General features: G+C 42.2%; 38 non-coding genes across 38 annotated transcripts; all 38 read left to right on the forward strand.

Annotated features, from left to right (window-relative positions):
* The first annotated feature begins 614 nt into the window (after positions 1-614).
* On the forward strand, positions 615-687 carry TRNAV-AAC (transfer RNA valine (anticodon AAC)). The gene has a single exon. It is a non-coding gene; the product is annotated as a tRNA-Val (tRNA).
* A 341-nt stretch (positions 688-1,028) lies between these two features.
* Positions 1,029-1,101, forward strand: TRNAV-AAC (transfer RNA valine (anticodon AAC)). The gene has a single exon. It is a non-coding gene; the product is annotated as a tRNA-Val (tRNA).
* Positions 1,102-1,166: 65 nt separating this feature from the next.
* On the forward strand, positions 1,167-1,239 carry TRNAV-AAC (transfer RNA valine (anticodon AAC)). Its single transcript has one exon. It is a non-coding gene; the product is annotated as a tRNA-Val (tRNA).
* A 1,031-nt stretch (positions 1,240-2,270) lies between these two features.
* Positions 2,271-2,343, forward strand: TRNAV-AAC (transfer RNA valine (anticodon AAC)). The gene has a single exon. It is a non-coding gene; the product is annotated as a tRNA-Val (tRNA).
* A 65-nt stretch (positions 2,344-2,408) lies between these two features.
* Positions 2,409-2,481, forward strand: TRNAV-AAC (transfer RNA valine (anticodon AAC)). Its single transcript has one exon. It is a non-coding gene; the product is annotated as a tRNA-Val (tRNA).
* Positions 2,482-2,822: 341 nt separating this feature from the next.
* Positions 2,823-2,895, forward strand: TRNAD-AUC (transfer RNA aspartic acid (anticodon AUC)). Its single transcript has one exon. It is a non-coding gene; the product is annotated as a tRNA-Asp (tRNA).
* A 203-nt stretch (positions 2,896-3,098) lies between these two features.
* On the forward strand, positions 3,099-3,171 carry TRNAV-AAC (transfer RNA valine (anticodon AAC)). The gene has a single exon. It is a non-coding gene; the product is annotated as a tRNA-Val (tRNA).
* A 65-nt stretch (positions 3,172-3,236) lies between these two features.
* On the forward strand, positions 3,237-3,309 carry TRNAV-AAC (transfer RNA valine (anticodon AAC)). Its single transcript has one exon. It is a non-coding gene; the product is annotated as a tRNA-Val (tRNA).
* A 65-nt stretch (positions 3,310-3,374) lies between these two features.
* TRNAV-AAC (transfer RNA valine (anticodon AAC)) lies at positions 3,375-3,447 on the forward strand. The gene has a single exon. It is a non-coding gene; the product is annotated as a tRNA-Val (tRNA).
* A 479-nt stretch (positions 3,448-3,926) lies between these two features.
* On the forward strand, positions 3,927-3,999 carry TRNAV-AAC (transfer RNA valine (anticodon AAC)). Its single transcript has one exon. It is a non-coding gene; the product is annotated as a tRNA-Val (tRNA).
* A 65-nt stretch (positions 4,000-4,064) lies between these two features.
* Positions 4,065-4,137, forward strand: TRNAV-AAC (transfer RNA valine (anticodon AAC)). Its single transcript has one exon. It is a non-coding gene; the product is annotated as a tRNA-Val (tRNA).
* A 341-nt stretch (positions 4,138-4,478) lies between these two features.
* Positions 4,479-4,551, forward strand: TRNAD-AUC (transfer RNA aspartic acid (anticodon AUC)). The gene has a single exon. It is a non-coding gene; the product is annotated as a tRNA-Asp (tRNA).
* Positions 4,552-4,754: 203 nt separating this feature from the next.
* Positions 4,755-4,827, forward strand: TRNAV-AAC (transfer RNA valine (anticodon AAC)). The gene has a single exon. It is a non-coding gene; the product is annotated as a tRNA-Val (tRNA).
* Positions 4,828-4,892: 65 nt separating this feature from the next.
* On the forward strand, positions 4,893-4,965 carry TRNAV-AAC (transfer RNA valine (anticodon AAC)). The gene has a single exon. It is a non-coding gene; the product is annotated as a tRNA-Val (tRNA).
* A 65-nt stretch (positions 4,966-5,030) lies between these two features.
* Positions 5,031-5,103, forward strand: TRNAV-AAC (transfer RNA valine (anticodon AAC)). The gene has a single exon. It is a non-coding gene; the product is annotated as a tRNA-Val (tRNA).
* Positions 5,104-6,134: 1,031 nt separating this feature from the next.
* On the forward strand, positions 6,135-6,207 carry TRNAV-AAC (transfer RNA valine (anticodon AAC)). The gene has a single exon. It is a non-coding gene; the product is annotated as a tRNA-Val (tRNA).
* A 65-nt stretch (positions 6,208-6,272) lies between these two features.
* Positions 6,273-6,345, forward strand: TRNAV-AAC (transfer RNA valine (anticodon AAC)). Its single transcript has one exon. It is a non-coding gene; the product is annotated as a tRNA-Val (tRNA).
* A 341-nt stretch (positions 6,346-6,686) lies between these two features.
* TRNAD-AUC (transfer RNA aspartic acid (anticodon AUC)) lies at positions 6,687-6,759 on the forward strand. The gene has a single exon. It is a non-coding gene; the product is annotated as a tRNA-Asp (tRNA).
* Positions 6,760-6,962: 203 nt separating this feature from the next.
* On the forward strand, positions 6,963-7,035 carry TRNAV-AAC (transfer RNA valine (anticodon AAC)). Its single transcript has one exon. It is a non-coding gene; the product is annotated as a tRNA-Val (tRNA).
* Positions 7,036-7,790: 755 nt separating this feature from the next.
* Positions 7,791-7,863, forward strand: TRNAD-AUC (transfer RNA aspartic acid (anticodon AUC)). Its single transcript has one exon. It is a non-coding gene; the product is annotated as a tRNA-Asp (tRNA).
* A 203-nt stretch (positions 7,864-8,066) lies between these two features.
* TRNAV-AAC (transfer RNA valine (anticodon AAC)) lies at positions 8,067-8,139 on the forward strand. The gene has a single exon. It is a non-coding gene; the product is annotated as a tRNA-Val (tRNA).
* Positions 8,140-8,618: 479 nt separating this feature from the next.
* Positions 8,619-8,691, forward strand: TRNAV-AAC (transfer RNA valine (anticodon AAC)). Its single transcript has one exon. It is a non-coding gene; the product is annotated as a tRNA-Val (tRNA).
* A 65-nt stretch (positions 8,692-8,756) lies between these two features.
* TRNAV-AAC (transfer RNA valine (anticodon AAC)) lies at positions 8,757-8,829 on the forward strand. Its single transcript has one exon. It is a non-coding gene; the product is annotated as a tRNA-Val (tRNA).
* Positions 8,830-9,169: 340 nt separating this feature from the next.
* On the forward strand, positions 9,170-9,242 carry TRNAD-AUC (transfer RNA aspartic acid (anticodon AUC)). The gene has a single exon. It is a non-coding gene; the product is annotated as a tRNA-Asp (tRNA).
* Positions 9,243-9,997: 755 nt separating this feature from the next.
* TRNAV-AAC (transfer RNA valine (anticodon AAC)) lies at positions 9,998-10,070 on the forward strand. The gene has a single exon. It is a non-coding gene; the product is annotated as a tRNA-Val (tRNA).
* Positions 10,071-10,411: 341 nt separating this feature from the next.
* Positions 10,412-10,484, forward strand: TRNAV-AAC (transfer RNA valine (anticodon AAC)). The gene has a single exon. It is a non-coding gene; the product is annotated as a tRNA-Val (tRNA).
* Positions 10,485-10,825: 341 nt separating this feature from the next.
* TRNAD-AUC (transfer RNA aspartic acid (anticodon AUC)) lies at positions 10,826-10,898 on the forward strand. The gene has a single exon. It is a non-coding gene; the product is annotated as a tRNA-Asp (tRNA).
* Positions 10,899-11,101: 203 nt separating this feature from the next.
* Positions 11,102-11,174, forward strand: TRNAV-AAC (transfer RNA valine (anticodon AAC)). Its single transcript has one exon. It is a non-coding gene; the product is annotated as a tRNA-Val (tRNA).
* Positions 11,175-11,653: 479 nt separating this feature from the next.
* Positions 11,654-11,726, forward strand: TRNAV-AAC (transfer RNA valine (anticodon AAC)). The gene has a single exon. It is a non-coding gene; the product is annotated as a tRNA-Val (tRNA).
* Positions 11,727-11,791: 65 nt separating this feature from the next.
* On the forward strand, positions 11,792-11,864 carry TRNAV-AAC (transfer RNA valine (anticodon AAC)). Its single transcript has one exon. It is a non-coding gene; the product is annotated as a tRNA-Val (tRNA).
* A 340-nt stretch (positions 11,865-12,204) lies between these two features.
* TRNAD-AUC (transfer RNA aspartic acid (anticodon AUC)) lies at positions 12,205-12,277 on the forward strand. The gene has a single exon. It is a non-coding gene; the product is annotated as a tRNA-Asp (tRNA).
* A 755-nt stretch (positions 12,278-13,032) lies between these two features.
* TRNAV-AAC (transfer RNA valine (anticodon AAC)) lies at positions 13,033-13,105 on the forward strand. The gene has a single exon. It is a non-coding gene; the product is annotated as a tRNA-Val (tRNA).
* Positions 13,106-13,584: 479 nt separating this feature from the next.
* Positions 13,585-13,657, forward strand: TRNAD-AUC (transfer RNA aspartic acid (anticodon AUC)). The gene has a single exon. It is a non-coding gene; the product is annotated as a tRNA-Asp (tRNA).
* Positions 13,658-13,860: 203 nt separating this feature from the next.
* On the forward strand, positions 13,861-13,933 carry TRNAV-AAC (transfer RNA valine (anticodon AAC)). The gene has a single exon. It is a non-coding gene; the product is annotated as a tRNA-Val (tRNA).
* A 341-nt stretch (positions 13,934-14,274) lies between these two features.
* Positions 14,275-14,347, forward strand: TRNAD-AUC (transfer RNA aspartic acid (anticodon AUC)). The gene has a single exon. It is a non-coding gene; the product is annotated as a tRNA-Asp (tRNA).
* Positions 14,348-14,964: 617 nt separating this feature from the next.
* On the forward strand, positions 14,965-15,037 carry TRNAD-AUC (transfer RNA aspartic acid (anticodon AUC)). The gene has a single exon. It is a non-coding gene; the product is annotated as a tRNA-Asp (tRNA).
* A 341-nt stretch (positions 15,038-15,378) lies between these two features.
* TRNAD-AUC (transfer RNA aspartic acid (anticodon AUC)) lies at positions 15,379-15,451 on the forward strand. The gene has a single exon. It is a non-coding gene; the product is annotated as a tRNA-Asp (tRNA).
* A 203-nt stretch (positions 15,452-15,654) lies between these two features.
* TRNAV-AAC (transfer RNA valine (anticodon AAC)) lies at positions 15,655-15,727 on the forward strand. The gene has a single exon. It is a non-coding gene; the product is annotated as a tRNA-Val (tRNA).
* The last annotated feature ends 310 nt before the right edge of the window (positions 15,728-16,037 follow it).

Raw genomic sequence — 16,037 nt, forward strand, 5'->3', positions numbered from 1 at the left:
TTAGACCATCGTGATGGGACATAATAATAAGCTAGCTCTCTTCAAAAATTCAAAATAACCACGTATATATGGAATTGTGTTTATCAAGTCCGCTTTACAAGCGGAAGGTCCCAGGTTCGAGCCCTGGTAGATACATGTTTTTACCATCGTAATTGGACATAATAATAAGCTAGCTCTATTCAAAAACTCAAAATAACCACGTATCTATGGAATTGTGGCTTTTAAGTCCGCTTTACACGCGGAAGGTCCCAGGTTCGAGCCCTGGTAGATATATGTTTTGACCATCGTGATGGGACATAATAATAATCTAGATCTCTTGCAAAACTTTGTATTATCACGTATATATGGTGTAGTGGTTATCACGTCCGCCTAACACGCGGAAGGTTCCAGGTTCGAGCCCTGGTAGATACATGTTTTGACCATCGTGATGGGACATAATAATAATCTAGATCTCTTGCAAAACTTTGTATTATCATGTATCTATGGTGTAGTGGTTATCAGGTCCGCCTAACACGCGGAAGGTCCCAGGTTCGAGCCCTTGTAGATACATATTTTGACCATCGTGATGGGACATAATAATAATCTAGATCTCTTTCAAAACTTTGTATTATAACGTATCTATGGTGTAGTGGTTATCACGTCCGCCTAACACGCGGAAGGTCCCAGGTTCGAGCCCTGGAAGATACATGTTTAGACCATCGTGATGGGACATAATAATAAGCTAGCTCTCTTCAAAAACTCAAAATAACCACGTATCTATGGAATTGTGTTTATCAAGTCCACTTTACACGCGGAAGGTACCAGGTTCGAGCCTTAGTAGATACATGTTTTGACCATCGTGATGGGACATAATAATAATCTAGATCTCTTGCAAAACTTTGTATTATCATGTATCTATGGTGTAGTGGTTATCAGGTCCACCTAACACGCGGAAGGTCCCAGGTTCGAGCCCTGGTAGATACATGTTTTGACCATCGTGATGCGACATAATAATAATCTAGATCTCTTGCAAAACTTTGTATTATCACGTATCTATGGTGTAGTGGTTATCACGTCCGCCTAACACGCGGAAGGTCCCAGGTTCGAGCCCTGGTAGATATATGTTTTGACCATCGTGATGGGACATAATAATAATCTAGATCTTTTACAAAACTTTGTATTATAACGTATCTATGGTGTAGTGGTTATCACGTCCGCCTAACACGCGGAAGGTCCCAGGTTCGAGCCCTGGTAGATATATGTTTTGACCATCGTGATGGGACATAATAATAATCTAGATCTCTTGAAAAACTTCCTATTATCACGTATCTATGGTCTAGTGGTTATCACGTCCGCCTAACACGCGGAAGGTCCCAGGTTCGAGCCGTGGAAGGTACATGTTTAGACCATCGTGATGGGACATAATAATAAGCTAGCTCTCTTCAAAAATTCAAAATAACCACGTATATATGGAATTGTGTTTATCAAGTCCGCTTTACACGCGGAAGGTCCCAGGTTTGAGCCCTGGTAGATACATGTTTTGACCATCGTAATTGGACATAATAATAAGCTAGGTCTCTTCAAAAACTCAAAATAACCACGTATCTATGGAATTGTGGCTTTTAAGTCCGCTTTACACGCGGAAGGTCCCAGGTTCGAGCCCCGGTAGATATATGTTTTGACCATCGTGATGGGACATAATAATAATCTAGATCTCTTGCAAAACTTTGTATTATCACGTATCTATGGTGTAGTGGCTATCACGTCCGCCTAACACGCGGAAGGTCCCAGGTTCGAGCCCTAGTAGATACATGTTTTGACCATCGTGATGCGACATAATAATAATCTAGATCTCTTGCAAAACTTTGTTTTATCACGTATCTATGGTGTAGTGGTTATAACGTCCGCCTAACACAAGGAAGGTCCCAGGTTCGAGCCCTGGTAGATGCATGTTTTGACCATCGTGATGGGACATAATAATAATCTAGATCTCTTGAAAAACTTCCTATTATCGCGTATCTATGGTCTAGTGGTTATCAGGTCCGCCTAACACGCGGAAGGTCCCAGGTTCGAGCCCTGGTAGATACATGTTTTGACCATCGTGATGGGACATAATAATAATCTAGATCTCTTGCAAAACTTTGTATTATCACGTATCTATGGTGTAGTGGTTATCACGTCCGCCTAACACGCGGAAGGTCCCAGGTTCGAGCCGTGGTAGATATATGTTTTGACCATCGTGATGGGACATAATAATAATCTAGATCTCTTGCAAAACCTTGTATTATCACGTATCTATGGTGTAGTGGTTATCACGTCCGCCTAACACGCGGAAGGTTCCAGGTTCGAGCCCTGGTAGATACATGTTTTGACCATCGTGATGGGACATAATAATTATCTAGATCTCTTGCAAAACTTTGTTTTATCACGTATCTATGGTGTAGTGGTTATCACGTCCGCCTAACACGCGGAAGGTCCCAGGTTCGAGCCCTGGTAGATATATGTTTTGACCATCGTGATGGGACATAATAATAATCTAGATCTCTTGCAAAACTTTGTATTATCACGTATCTATGGTGTAGTGGTTATCACGTCCGCCTAACACGCGGAAGGTGCCAGGTTCGAGCCATGGTAGATACATGTTTTGACCATCGTGATTGGACATAATAATAAGCTAGCTCTCTTCAAAAACTCGAAATAACTACATATCTATGGAATTGTGGTTGTCAAGTCCGCTTTACACGCGGAAGGTCCCAGGTTCGAGCCCTGGTAGATACATGTTTTGACCATCGTGATGGGACATAATAACAATCTAGGTCTCTTGCAAAACTTTGTATTATAACGTATCTATGGTGTAGTGGTTATCACGTCCGCCTATCACGCGGAAGGTCCCAGGTTCGAGCCCTGGAAGATACATGTTTAGACCATTGTGATGGGACATACTAATAATCTAGATCTCTTGAAAAACTTCCTATTATCACGTATCTATGGTCTAGTGGTTATCACGTCCGCCTAACACGCGGAAGGTCCCACGTTCGAGCCCTGGTAGATACATGTTTTGACCATCGTGATGCGACATAATAATAATCTAGATCTCTTGCAAAACTTTGTATTATCACGTATCTATGGTGTAGTGGTTATCACGTCCGCCTAACACGCGGAAGGTCCCAGGTTCGAGCCCTAGTAGATACATGTTTTGACCATCGTGATGCGACATAATAATAATCTAGATCTCTTGCAAAACTTTGTATTATCACGTATCTATGGTGTAGTGGTTATCACGTCCGCCTAACACGCGGAAGGTCCCAGGTTCGAGCCCTGGTAGATATATGTTTTGACCATCGTGATGGGACATAATAATAATCTAGATCTTTTACAAAACTTTGTATTATAACGTATCTATGGTGTAGTGGTTATCACGTCCGCCTAACACGCGGAAGGTCCCAGGTTCGAGCCCTGGTAGATATATGTTTTGACCATCGTGATGGGACATAATAATAATCTAGATCTCTTGAAAAACTTCCTATTATCACGTATCTATGGTCTAGTGGTTATCACGTCCGCCTAACACGCGGAAGGTCCCAGGTTCGAGCCGTGGAAGGTACATGTTTAGACCATCGTGATGGGACATAATAATAAGCTAGCTCTCTTCAAAAATTCAAAATAACCACGTATATATGGAATTGTGTTTATCAAGTCCGCTTTACACGCGGAAGGTCCCAGGTTTGAGCCCTGGTAGATACATGTTTTGACCATCGTAATTGGACATAATAATAAGCTAGGTCTCTTCAAAAACTCAAAATAACCACGTATCTATGGAATTGTGGCTTTTAAGTCCGCTTTACACGCGGAAGGTCCCAGGTTCGAGCCCCGGTAGATATATGTTTTGACCATCGTGATGGGACATAATAATAATCTAGATCTCTTGCAAAACTTTGTATTATCACGTATCTATGGTGTAGTGGTTATCACGTCCGCCTAACACGCGGAAGGTCCCAGGTTCGAGCCCTGGTAGATACATGTTTTGACCATCGTGATGGGACATAATAATTATCTAGATCTCTTGCAAAACTTTGTTTTATCACGTATCTATGGTGTAGTGGTTATCACGTCCGCCTAACACGCGGAAGGTCCCAGGTTCGAGCCCTGGTAGATATATGTTTTGACCATCGTGATGGGACATAATAATAATCTAGATCTCTTGCAAAACTTTGTATTATCACGTATCTATGGTGTAGTGGTTATCACGTCCGCCTAACACGCGGAAGGTGCCAGGTTCGAGCCATGGTAGATACATGTTTTGACCATCGTGATTGGACATAATAATAAGCTAGCTGTCTTCAAAAACTCGAAATAACTACATATCTATGGAATTGTGGTTGTCAAGTCCGCTTTACACGCGGAAGGTCCCAGGTTCGAGCCCTGGTAGATACATGTTTTGACCATCGTGATGGGACATAATAACAATCTAGGTCTCTTGCAAAACTTTGTATTATAACGTATCTATGGTGTAGTGGTTATCACGTCCGCCTATCACGCGGAAGGTCCCAGGTTCGAGCCCTGGAAGATACATGTTTAGACCATTGTGATGGGACATACTAATAATCTAGATCTCTTGAAAAACTTCCTATTATCACGTATCTATGGTCTAGTGGTTATCACGTCCGCCTAACACGCGGAAGGTCCCACGTTCGAGCCCTGGTAGATACATGTTTTGACCATCGTGATGCGACATAATAATAATCTAGATCTCTTGCAAAACTTTGTATTATCACGTATCTATGGTGTAGTGGTTATCACGTCCGCCTAACACGCGGAAGGTCCCAGGTTCGAGCCCTAGTAGATACATGTTTTGACCATCGTGATGCGACATAATAATAATCTAGATCTCTTGCAAAACTTTGTATTATCACGTATCTATGGTGTAGTGGTTATCACGTCCGCCTAACACGCGGAAGGTCCCAGGTTCGAGCCCTGGTAGATATATGTTTTGACCATCGTGATGGGACATAATAATAATCTAGATCTTTTACAAAACTTTGTATTATAACGTATCTATGGTGTAGTGGTTATCACGTCCGCCTAACACGCGGAAGGTCCCAGGTTCGAGCCCTGGTAGATATATGTTTTGACCATCGTGATGGGACATAATAATAATCTAGATCTCTTGAAAAACTTCCTATTATCACGTATCTATGGTCTAGTGGTTATCACGTCCGCCTAACACGCGGAAGGTCCCAGGTTCGAGCCGTGGAAGGTACATGTTTAGACCATCGTGATGGGACATAATAATAAGCTAGCTCTCTTCAAAAATTCAAAATAACCACGTATATATGGAATTGTGTTTATCAAGTCCGCTTTACACGCGGAAGGTCCCAGGTTTGAGCCCTGGTAGATACATGTTTTGACCATCGTAATTGGACATAATAATAAGCTAGGTCTCTTCAAAAACTCAAAATAACCACGTATCTATGGAATTGTGGCTTTTAAGTCCGCTTTACACGCGGAAGGTCCCAGGTTCGAGCCCCGGTAGATATATGTTTTGACCATCGTGATGGGACATAATAATAATCTAGATCTCTTGCAAAACTTTGTATTATCACGTATCTATGGTGTAGTGGCTATCACGTCCGCCTAACACGCGGAAGGTCCCAGGTTCGAGCCCTAGTAGATACATGTTTTGACCATCGTGATGCGACATAATAATAATCTAGATCTCTTGCAAAACTTTGTTTTATCACGTATCTATGGTGTAGTGGTTATAACGTCCGCCTAACACAAGGAAGGTCCCAGGTTCGAGCCCTGGTAGATGCATGTTTTGACCATCGTGATGGGACATAATAATAATCTAGATCTCTTGAAAAACTTCCTATTATCGCGTATCTATGGTCTAGTGGTTATCAGGTCCGCCTAACACGCGGAAGGTCCCAGGTTCGAGCCCTGGTAGATACATGTTTTGACCATCGTGATGGGACATAATAATAATCTAGATCTCTTGCAAAACTTTGTATTATCACGTATCTATGGTGTAGTGGTTATCACGTCCGCCTAACACGCGGAAGGTCCCAGGTTCGAGCCGTGGTAGATATATGTTTTGACCATCGTGATGGGACATAATAATAATCTAGATCTCTTGCAAAACCTTGTATTATCACGTATCTATGGTGTAGTGGTTATCACGTCCGCCTAACACGCGGAAGGTTCCAGGTTCGAGCCCTGGTAGATACATGTTTTGACCATCGTGATGGGACATAATAATTATCTAGATCTCTTGCAAAACTTTGTTTTATCACGTATCTATGGTGTAGTGGTTATCACGTCCGCCTAACACGCGGAAGGTCCCAGGTTCGAGCCCTGGTAGATATATGTTTTGACCATCGTGATGGGACATAATAATAATCTAGATCTCTTGCAAAACTTTGTATTATCACGTATCTATGGTGTAGTGGTTATCACGTCCGCCTAACACGCGGAAGGTGCCAGGTTCGAGCCATGGTAGATACATGTTTTGACCATCGTGATTGGACATAATAATAAGCTAGCTCTCTTCAAAAACTCGAAATAACTACATATCTATGGAATTGTGGTTGTCAAGTCCGCTTTACACGCGGAAGGTCCCAGGTTCGAGCCCTGGTAGATACATGTTTTGACCATCGTGATGGGACATAATAACAATCTAGGTCTCTTGCAAAACTTTGTATTATAACGTATCTATGGTGTAGTGGTTATCACGTCCGCCTATCACGCGGAAGGTCCCAGGTTCGAGCCCTGGAAGATACATGTTTAGACCATTGTGATGGGACATACTAATAATCTAGATCTCTTGAAAAACTTCCTATTATCACGTATCTATGGTCTAGTGGTTATCACGTCCGCCTAACACGCGGAAGGTCCCACGTTCGAGCCCTGGTAGATACATGTTTTGACCATCGTGATGCGACATAATAATAATCTAGATCTCTTGCAAAACTTTGTATTATCACGTATCTATGGTGTAGTGGTTATCACGTCCGCCTAACACGCGGAAGGTCCCAGGTTCGAGCCCTAGTAGATACATGTTTTGACCATCGTGATGCGACATAATAATAATCTAGATCTCTTGCAAAACTTTGTTTTATCACGTATCTATGGTGTAGTGGTTATAACGTCCGCCTAACACGCGGAAGGTCCCAGGTTCGAGCCCTGGTAGATGCATGTTTTGACCATCGTGATGGGACATAATAATAATCTAGATCTCTTGAAAAACTTCCTATTATCGCGTATCTATGGTCTAGTGGTTATCACGTCCGCCTAACACGCGGAAGGTCCCAGGTTCGAGCCCTGGAAGATACATGTTTAGACCATCGTGATGGGACATAATAATAAGCTAGCTCTCTTCAAAAACTCAAAGTAACCACGTATCTATGGAATTGTGTTTATCAAGTCCACTTTACACGCAGAAGGTCCCAGGTTCGAGCCTTAGTAGATACATGTTTTGACCATCGTGATGGGACATAATAATAATCTAGATCTCTTGCAAAACTTTGTATTATCATGTATCTATGGTGTAGTGGTTATCTGGTCCACCTAACACGCGGAAGGTCCCAGGTTCGAGCCCTGGTAGATATATGTTTTGACCATCGTGATGGGACATAATAATAATCTAGATCTCTTACAAAACTTTGTATTATCACGTATCTATGGTGTAGTGGTTATCACGTCCGCCTAACACGCGGAAGGTCCCAGGTTCGAGCCATAGTAGATACATGTTTTGACCATCGTGATGGGACATAATAATAATCTAGATCTCTTGCAAAACTTTGTATTATAACGTATCTATGGTGTAGTGGTTATCACGTCCGCCTATCACGCGGAAGGTCCCAGGTTCGAGCCCTGGAAGATACATGTTTTGACCATCGTGATGGGACATAATAATAATCTAGATCTCTTGCAAAACTTTGTATTATCATGTATCTATGGTGTAGTGGTTATCAGGTCCGCCTAACACGCGGAAGGTCCCAGGTTCGAGCCCTTGTAGATACATATTTTGACCATCGTGATGGGACATAATAATAATCTAGATCTCTTTCAAAACTTTGTATTATAACGTATCTTTGGTGTAGTGGTTATCACGTCCGCCTAACACGCGGAAGGTCCCAGGTTCGAGCCCTGGAAGATACATGTTTAGACCATCGTGATGGGACATAATAATAAGCTAGCTCTCTTCAAAAACTCAAAGTAACCACGTATCTATGGAATTGTGTTTATCAAGTCCACTTTACACGCGGAAGGTCCCAGGTTCGAGCCTTAGTAGATGCATGTTTTGACCATCGTGATGGGACATAATAATAATCTAGATCTCTTGAAAAACTTCCTATTATCGCGTATCTATGGTCTAGTGGTTATCAGGTCCGCCTAACACGCGGAAGGTCCCAGGTTCGAGCCCTGGTAGATACATGTTTTGACCATCGTGATGGGACATAATAATAATCTAGATCTCTTGCAAAACTTTGTATTATCACGTATCTATGGTGTAGTGGTTATCACGTCCGCCTAACACGCGGAAGGTCCCAGGTTCGAGCCGTGGTAGATATATGTTTTGACCATCGTGATGGGACATAATAATAATCTAGATCTCTTGCAAAACCTTGTATTATCACGTATCTATGGTGTAGTGGTTATCACGTCCGCCTAACACGCGGAAGGTTCCAGGTTCGAGCCCTGGTAGATACATGTTTTGACCATCGTGATGGGACATAATAATTATCTAGATCTCTTGCAAAACTTTGTTTTATCACGTATCTATGGTGTAGTGGTTATCACGTCCGCCTAACACGCGGAAGGTCCCAGGTTCGAGCCCTGGTAGATATATGTTTTGACCATCGTGATGGGACATAATAATAATCTAGATCTCTTCAAAAACTCGAAATAACTACATATCTATGGAATTGTGGTTATCAAGTCCGCTTTACACGCGGAAGGTCCCAGGTTCGAGCCCTGGTAGATACATGTTTTGACCATCGTGATGGGACATAATAATAATCTAGATCTCTTGCAAAACTTTGTTTTATCCCGTATCTATGGTGTAGTGGTTATTAATCCGCCTAACACGCGGATGGTCCCAGGTTCGAGCCCTTGTAGATACATATTTTGACCATCGTGATGGGACATAATAACAATCTAGGTCTCTTGCAAAACTTTGTATTATAACGTATCTATGGTGTAGTGGTTATCACGTCCGCCTATCACGCGGAAGGTCCCAGGTTCGAGCCCTGGAAGATACATGTTTAGACCATTGTGATGGGACATAATAATAATCTAGATCTCTTGAAAAACTTCCTATTATCACGTATCTATGGTCTAGTGGTTATCACGTCCGCCTAACACGCGGAAGGTCCCAGGTTCGAGCCGTGGAAGGTACATGTTTAGACCATCGTGATGGGACATAATAATAAGCTAGCTCTCTTCAAAAATTCAAAATAACCACGTATATATGGAATTGTGTTTATCAAGTCCGCTTTACACGCGGAAGGTCCCAGGTTCGAGCCCTGGTAGATACATGTTTTGACCATCGTAATTGGACATAATAATAAGCTAGCTCTATTCAAAAACTCAAAATAACCACGTATCTATGGAATTGTGGCTTTTAAGTCCGCTTTACACGCGGAAGGTCCCAGGTTCGAGCCCTGGTAGATATATGTTTTGACCATCGTGATGGGACATAATAATAATCTAGATCTCTTGCAAAACTTTGTATTATCACGTATATATGGTGTAGTGGTTATCACGTCCGCCTAACACGCGGAAGGTTCCAGGTTCGAGCCCTGGTAGATACATGTTTTGACCATCGTGATGGGACATAATAATAATCTAGATCTCTTGCAAAACTTTGTATTATCATGTATCTATGGTGTAGTGGTTATCAGGTCCGCCTAACACGCGGAAGGTCCCAGGTTCGAGCCCTTGTAGATACATATTTTGACCATCGTGATGGGACATAATAATAATCTAGATCTCTTTCAAAACTTTATATTATAACGTATCTATGGTGTAGTGGTTATCACGTCCGCCTAACACGCGGAAGGTCCCAGGTTCGAGCCCTGGAAGATACATGTTTAGACCATCGTGATGGGACATAATAATAAGCTAGCTCTCTTCAAAAACTCAAAGTAACCACGTATCTATGGAATTGTGTTTATCAAGTCCACTTTACACGCGGAAGGTCCCAGGTTCGAGCCTTAGTAGATACATGTTTTGACCATCGTGATGGGACATAATAATAATCTAGATCTCTTGCAAAACTTTGTATTATCATGTATCTATGGTGTAGTGGTTATCAGGTCCACCTAACACGCGGAAGGTTCCAGGTTCGAGCCCTGGTAGATACATGTTTTGACCATCGTGATGGGACATAATAATTATCTAGATCTCTTGCAAAACTTTGTTTTATCACGTATCTATGGTGTAGTGGTTATCACGTCCGCCTAACACGCGGAAGGTCCCAGGTTCGAGCCCTGGTAGATATATGTTTTGACCATCGTGATGGGACATAATAATAATCTAGATCTCTTGCAAAACTTTGTATTATCACGTATCTATGGTGTAGTGGTTATCACGTCCGCCTAACACGCGGAAGGTGCCAGGTTCGAGCCATGGTAGATACATGTTTTGACCATCGTGATTGGACATAATAATAAGCTAGCTCTCTTCAAAAACTCGAAATAACTACATATCTATGGAATTGTGGTTGTCAAGTCCGCTTTACACGCGGAAGGACCCAGGTTCGAGCCCTGGTAGATACATGTTTTGACCATCGTGATGGGACATAATAACAATCTAGGTCTCTTGCAAAACTTTGTATTATAACGTATCTATGGTGTAGTGGTTATCACGTCCGCCTATCACGCGGAAGGTCCCAGGTTCGAGCACTGGAAGATACATGTTTAGACCATTGTGATGGGACATACTAATAATCTAGATCTCTTGAAAAACTTCCTATTATCACGTATCTATGGTCTAGTGGTTATCACGTCCGCCTAACACGCGGAAGGTCCCACGTTCGAGCCCTGGTAGATACATGTTTTGACCATCGTGATGCGACATAATAATAATCTAGATCTCTTGCAAAACTTTGTATTATCACGTATCTATGGTGTAGTGGTTATCACGTCCGCCTAACACGCGGAAGGTCCCAGGTTCGAGCCCTAGTAGATACATGTTTTGACCATCGTGATGCGACATAATAATAATCTAGATCTCTTGCAAAACTTTGTTTTATCACGTATCTATGGTGTAGTGGTTATAACGTCCGCCTAACACGCGGAAGGTCCCAGGTTCGAGCCCTGGTAGATGCATGTTTTGACCATCGTGATGGGACATAATAATAATCTAGATCTCTTGAAAAACTTCCTATTATCGCGTATCTATGGTCTAGTGGTTATCAGGTCCGCCTAACACGCGGAAGGTCCCAGGTTCGAGCCCTGGTAGATACATGTTTTGACCATCGTGATGGGACATAATAATAATCTAGATCTCTTGCAAAACTTTGTATTATCACGTATCTATGGTGTAGTGGTTATCACGTCCGCCTAACACGCGGAAGGTCCCAGGTTCGAGCCGTGGTAGATATATGTTTTGACCATCGTGATGGGACATAATTATAATCTAGATCTCTTGCAAAACCTTGTATTATCACGTATCTATGGTGTAGTGGTTATCACGTCCGCCTAACACGCGGAAGGTTCCAGGTTCGAGCCCTGGTAGATACATGTTTTGACCATCGTGATGGGACATAATAATTATCTAGATCTCTTGCAAAACTTTGTTTTATCACGTATCTATGGTGTAGTGGTTATCACGTCCGCCTAACACGCGGAAGGTCCCAGGTTCGAGCCCTGGTAGATATATGTTTTGACCATCGTGATGGGACATAATAATAATCTAGATCTCTTCAAAAACTCGAAATAACTACATATCTATGGAATTGTGGTTATCAAGTCCGCTTTACACGCGGAAGGTCCCAGGTTCGAGCCCTGGTAGATACATGTTTTGACCATCGTGATGGGACATAATAATAATCTAGATCTCTTGCAAAACTTTGTTTTATCCCGTATCTATGGTGTAGTGGTTATTAATCCGCCTAACACGCGGATGGTCCCAGGTTCGAGCCCTTGTAGATACATATTTTGACCATCGTGATGGGACATAATAACAATCTAGGTCTCTTGCAAAACTTTGTATTATAACGTATCTATGGTGTAGTGGTTATCACGTCCGCCTATCACGCGGAAGGTCCCAGGTTCGAGCCCTGGAAGATACATGTTTAGACCATTGTGATGGGACATAATAATAATCTAGATCTCTTGAAAAACTTCCTATTATCACGTATCTATGGTCTAGTGGTTATCACGTCCGCCTAACACGCGGAAGGTCCCAGGTTCGAGCCGTGGAAGGTACATGTTTAGACCATCGTGATGGGACATAATAATAAGCTAGCTCTCTTCAAAAATTCAAAATAACCACGTATATATGGAATTGTGTTTATCAAGTCCGCTTTACACGCGGAAGGTCCCAGGTTCGAGCCCTGGTAGATACATGTTTTGACCATCGTAATTGGACATAATAATAAGCTAGCTCTATTCAAAAACTCAAAATAACCACGTATCTATGGAATTGTGGCTTTTAAGTCCGCTTTACACGCGGAAGGTCCCAGGTTCGAGCCCTGGTAGATATATGTTTTGACCATCGTGATGGGACATAATAATAATCTAGATCTCTTGCAAAACTTTGTATTATCACGTATATATGGTGTAGTGGTTATCACGTCCGCCTAACACGCGGAAGGTTCCAGGTTCGAGCCCTGGTAGATACATGTTTTGACCATCGTGATGGGACATAATAATAATCTAGATCTCTTGCAAAACTTTGTATTATCATGTATCTATGGTGTAGTGGTTATCAGGTCCGCCTAACACGCGGAAGGTCCCAGGTTCGAGCCCTTGTAGATACATATTTTGACCATCGTGATGGGACATAATAATAATCTAGATCTCTTTCAAAACTTTATATTATAACGTATCTATGGTGTAGTGGTTATCACGTCCGCCTAACACGCGGAAGGTCCCAGGTTCGAGCCCTGGAAGATACATGTTTAGACCATCGTGATGGGACATAATAATAAGCTAGCTCTCTTCAAAAACTCAAAGTAACCACGTATCTATGGAATTGTGTTTATCAAGTCCACTTTACACGCGGAAGGTCCCAGGTTCGAGCCTTAGTAGATACATGTTTTGACCATCGTGATGGGACATAATAATAATCTAGATCTCTTGCAAAACTTTGTATTATCATGTATCTATGGTGTAGTGGTTATCAGGTCCACCTAACACGCGGAAGGTCCCAGGTTCGAGCCCTGGTAGATATATGTTTTGACCATCGTGATGGGACATAATAATAATCTAGATCTCTTACAAAACTTTGTATTATCACGTATCTATGGTGTAGTGGTTATCACGTCCGCCTAACACGCGGAAGGTCCCAGGTTCGAGCCATAGTAGATACATGTTTTGACCATCGTGATGGGACATAATAATAATCTAGATCTCTTGCAAAACTTTGTATTATAACGTATCTATGGTGTAGTGGTTATCACGTCCGCCTATCACGCGGAAGGTCCCAGGTTCGAGCCCTGGAAGATACATGTTTTGACCATCGTGATGGGACATAATAATAATCTAGATCTCTTGCAAAACTTTGTATTATCATGTATCTATGGTGTAGTGGTTATCAGGTCCGCCTAACACGCGGAAGGTCCCAGGTTCGAGCCCTTGTAGATACATATTTTGACCATCGTGATGGGACATAATAATAATCTAGATCTCTTTCAAAACTTTGAATTATAACGTATCTTTGGTGTAGTGGTTATCACGTCCGCCTAACACGCGGAAGGTCCCAGGTTCGAGCCCTGGAAGATACATGTTTAGACCATCGTGATGGGACATAATAATAAGCTAGCTCTCTTCAAAAACTCAAAGTAACCACGTATCTATGGAATTGTGTTTATCAAGTCCACTTTACACGCGGAAGGTCCCAGGTTCGAGCCTTAGTAGATGCATGTTTTGACCATCGTGATGGGACATAATAATAATCTAGATCTCTTGAAAAACTTCCTATTATCGCGTATCTATGGTCTAGTGGTTATCAGGTCCGCCTAACACGCGGAAGGTCCCAGGTTCGAGCCCTGGTAGATACATGTTTTGACCATCGTGATGGGACATAATAATAATCTAGATCTCTTGCAAAACTTTGTATTATAACGTATCTATGGTGTAGTGGTTATCACGTCCGCCTATCACGCGGAAGGTCCCAGGTTCGAGCCCTGGAAGATACATGTTTAGACCATCGTGATGGGACATAATAATAATCTAGATCTCTTGAAAAACTTCCTATTATCACGTATCTATGGTCTAGTGGTTATCACGTCCGCCTAACACGCGGAAGGTCCCAGGTTCGAGCCGTGGAAGGTACATGTTTAGACCATCGTGATGGGACATAATAATAAGCTACCTCTCTTCAAAAATTCAAAATAACCACGTATATATGGAATTGTGTTTATCAAGTCCGCTTTACACGCGGAAGGTCCCAGGTTCGAGCCCTGGTAGATACATGTTTTGACCATCGTAATTGGACATAATAATAAGCTAGCTCTATTCAAAAACTCAAAATAACCACGTATCTATGGAATTGTGGCTTTTAAGTCCGCTTTACACGCGGAAGGTCCCAGGTTCGAGCCCTGGTAGATATATGTTTTGACCATCGTGATGGGACATAATAATAATCTAGATCTCTTACAAAACTTTGTATTATCACGTATCTATGGTGTAGTGGTTATCACGTCCGCCTAACACGCGGAAGGTCCCAGGTTCGAGCCATAGTAGATACATGTTTTGACCATCGTGATGGGACATAATAATAATCTAGATCTCTTGCAAAACTTTGTATTATAACGTATCTATGGTGTAGTGGTTATCACGTCCGCCTATCACGCGGAAGGTCCCAGGTTCGAGCCCTGGAAGATACATGTTTTGACCATCGTGATGGGACATAATAATAATCTAGATCTCTTGCAAAACTTTGTATTATCATGTATCTATGGTGTAGTGGTTATCAGGTCCACCTAACACGCGGAAGGTCCCAGGTTCGAGCCCTGGTAGATATATGTTTTGACCATCGTGATGGGACATAATAATAATCTAGATCTCTTACAAAACTTTGTATTATCACGTATCTATGGTGTAGTGGTTATCACGTCCGCCTAACACGCGGAAGGTCCCAGGTTCGAGCCATAGTAGATACATGTTTTGACCATCGTGATGGGACATAATAATAATCTAGATCTCTTGCAAAACTTTGTATTATAACGTATCTATGGTGTAGTGGTTATCACGTCCGCCTATCACGCGGAAGGTCCCAGGTTCGAGCCCTGGAAGATACATGTTTTGACCATCGTGATGGGACATAATAATAATCTAGATCTCTTGCAAAACTTTGTATTATCATGTATCTATGGTGTAGTGGTTATCAGGTCCGCCTAACACGCGGAAGGTCCCAGGTTCGAGCCCTTGTAGATACATATTTTGACCATCGTGATGGGACATAATAATAATCTAGATCTCTTTCAAAACTTTGAATTATAACGTATCTTTGGTGTAGTGGTTATCACGTCCGCCTAACACGCGGAAGGTCCCAGGTTCGAGCCCTGGAAGATACATGTTTAGACCATCGTGATGGGACATAATAATAAGCTAGCTCTCTTCAAAAACTCAAAGTAACCACGTATCTATGGAATTGTGTTTATCAAGTCCACTTTACACGCGGAAGGTCCCAGGTTCGAGCCTTAGTAGATGCATGTTTTGACCATCGTGATGGGACATAATAATAATCTAGATCTCTTGAAAAACTTCCTATTATCGCGTATCTATGGTCTAGTGGTTATCAGGTCCGCCTAACACGCGGAAGGTCCCAGGTTCGAGCCCTGGTAGATACATGTTTTGACCATCGTGATGGGACATAATAATAAT

The sequence above is a fragment of the Phalangium opilio genome, unplaced genomic scaffold, assembly GCF_054372755.1.
Source record: "Phalangium opilio isolate 3A_F unplaced genomic scaffold, DU_Popi_V2 ptg000103l_1, whole genome shotgun sequence".
NCBI classification, from domain to species: domain Eukaryota; kingdom Metazoa; phylum Arthropoda; class Arachnida; order Opiliones; family Phalangiidae; genus Phalangium; species Phalangium opilio.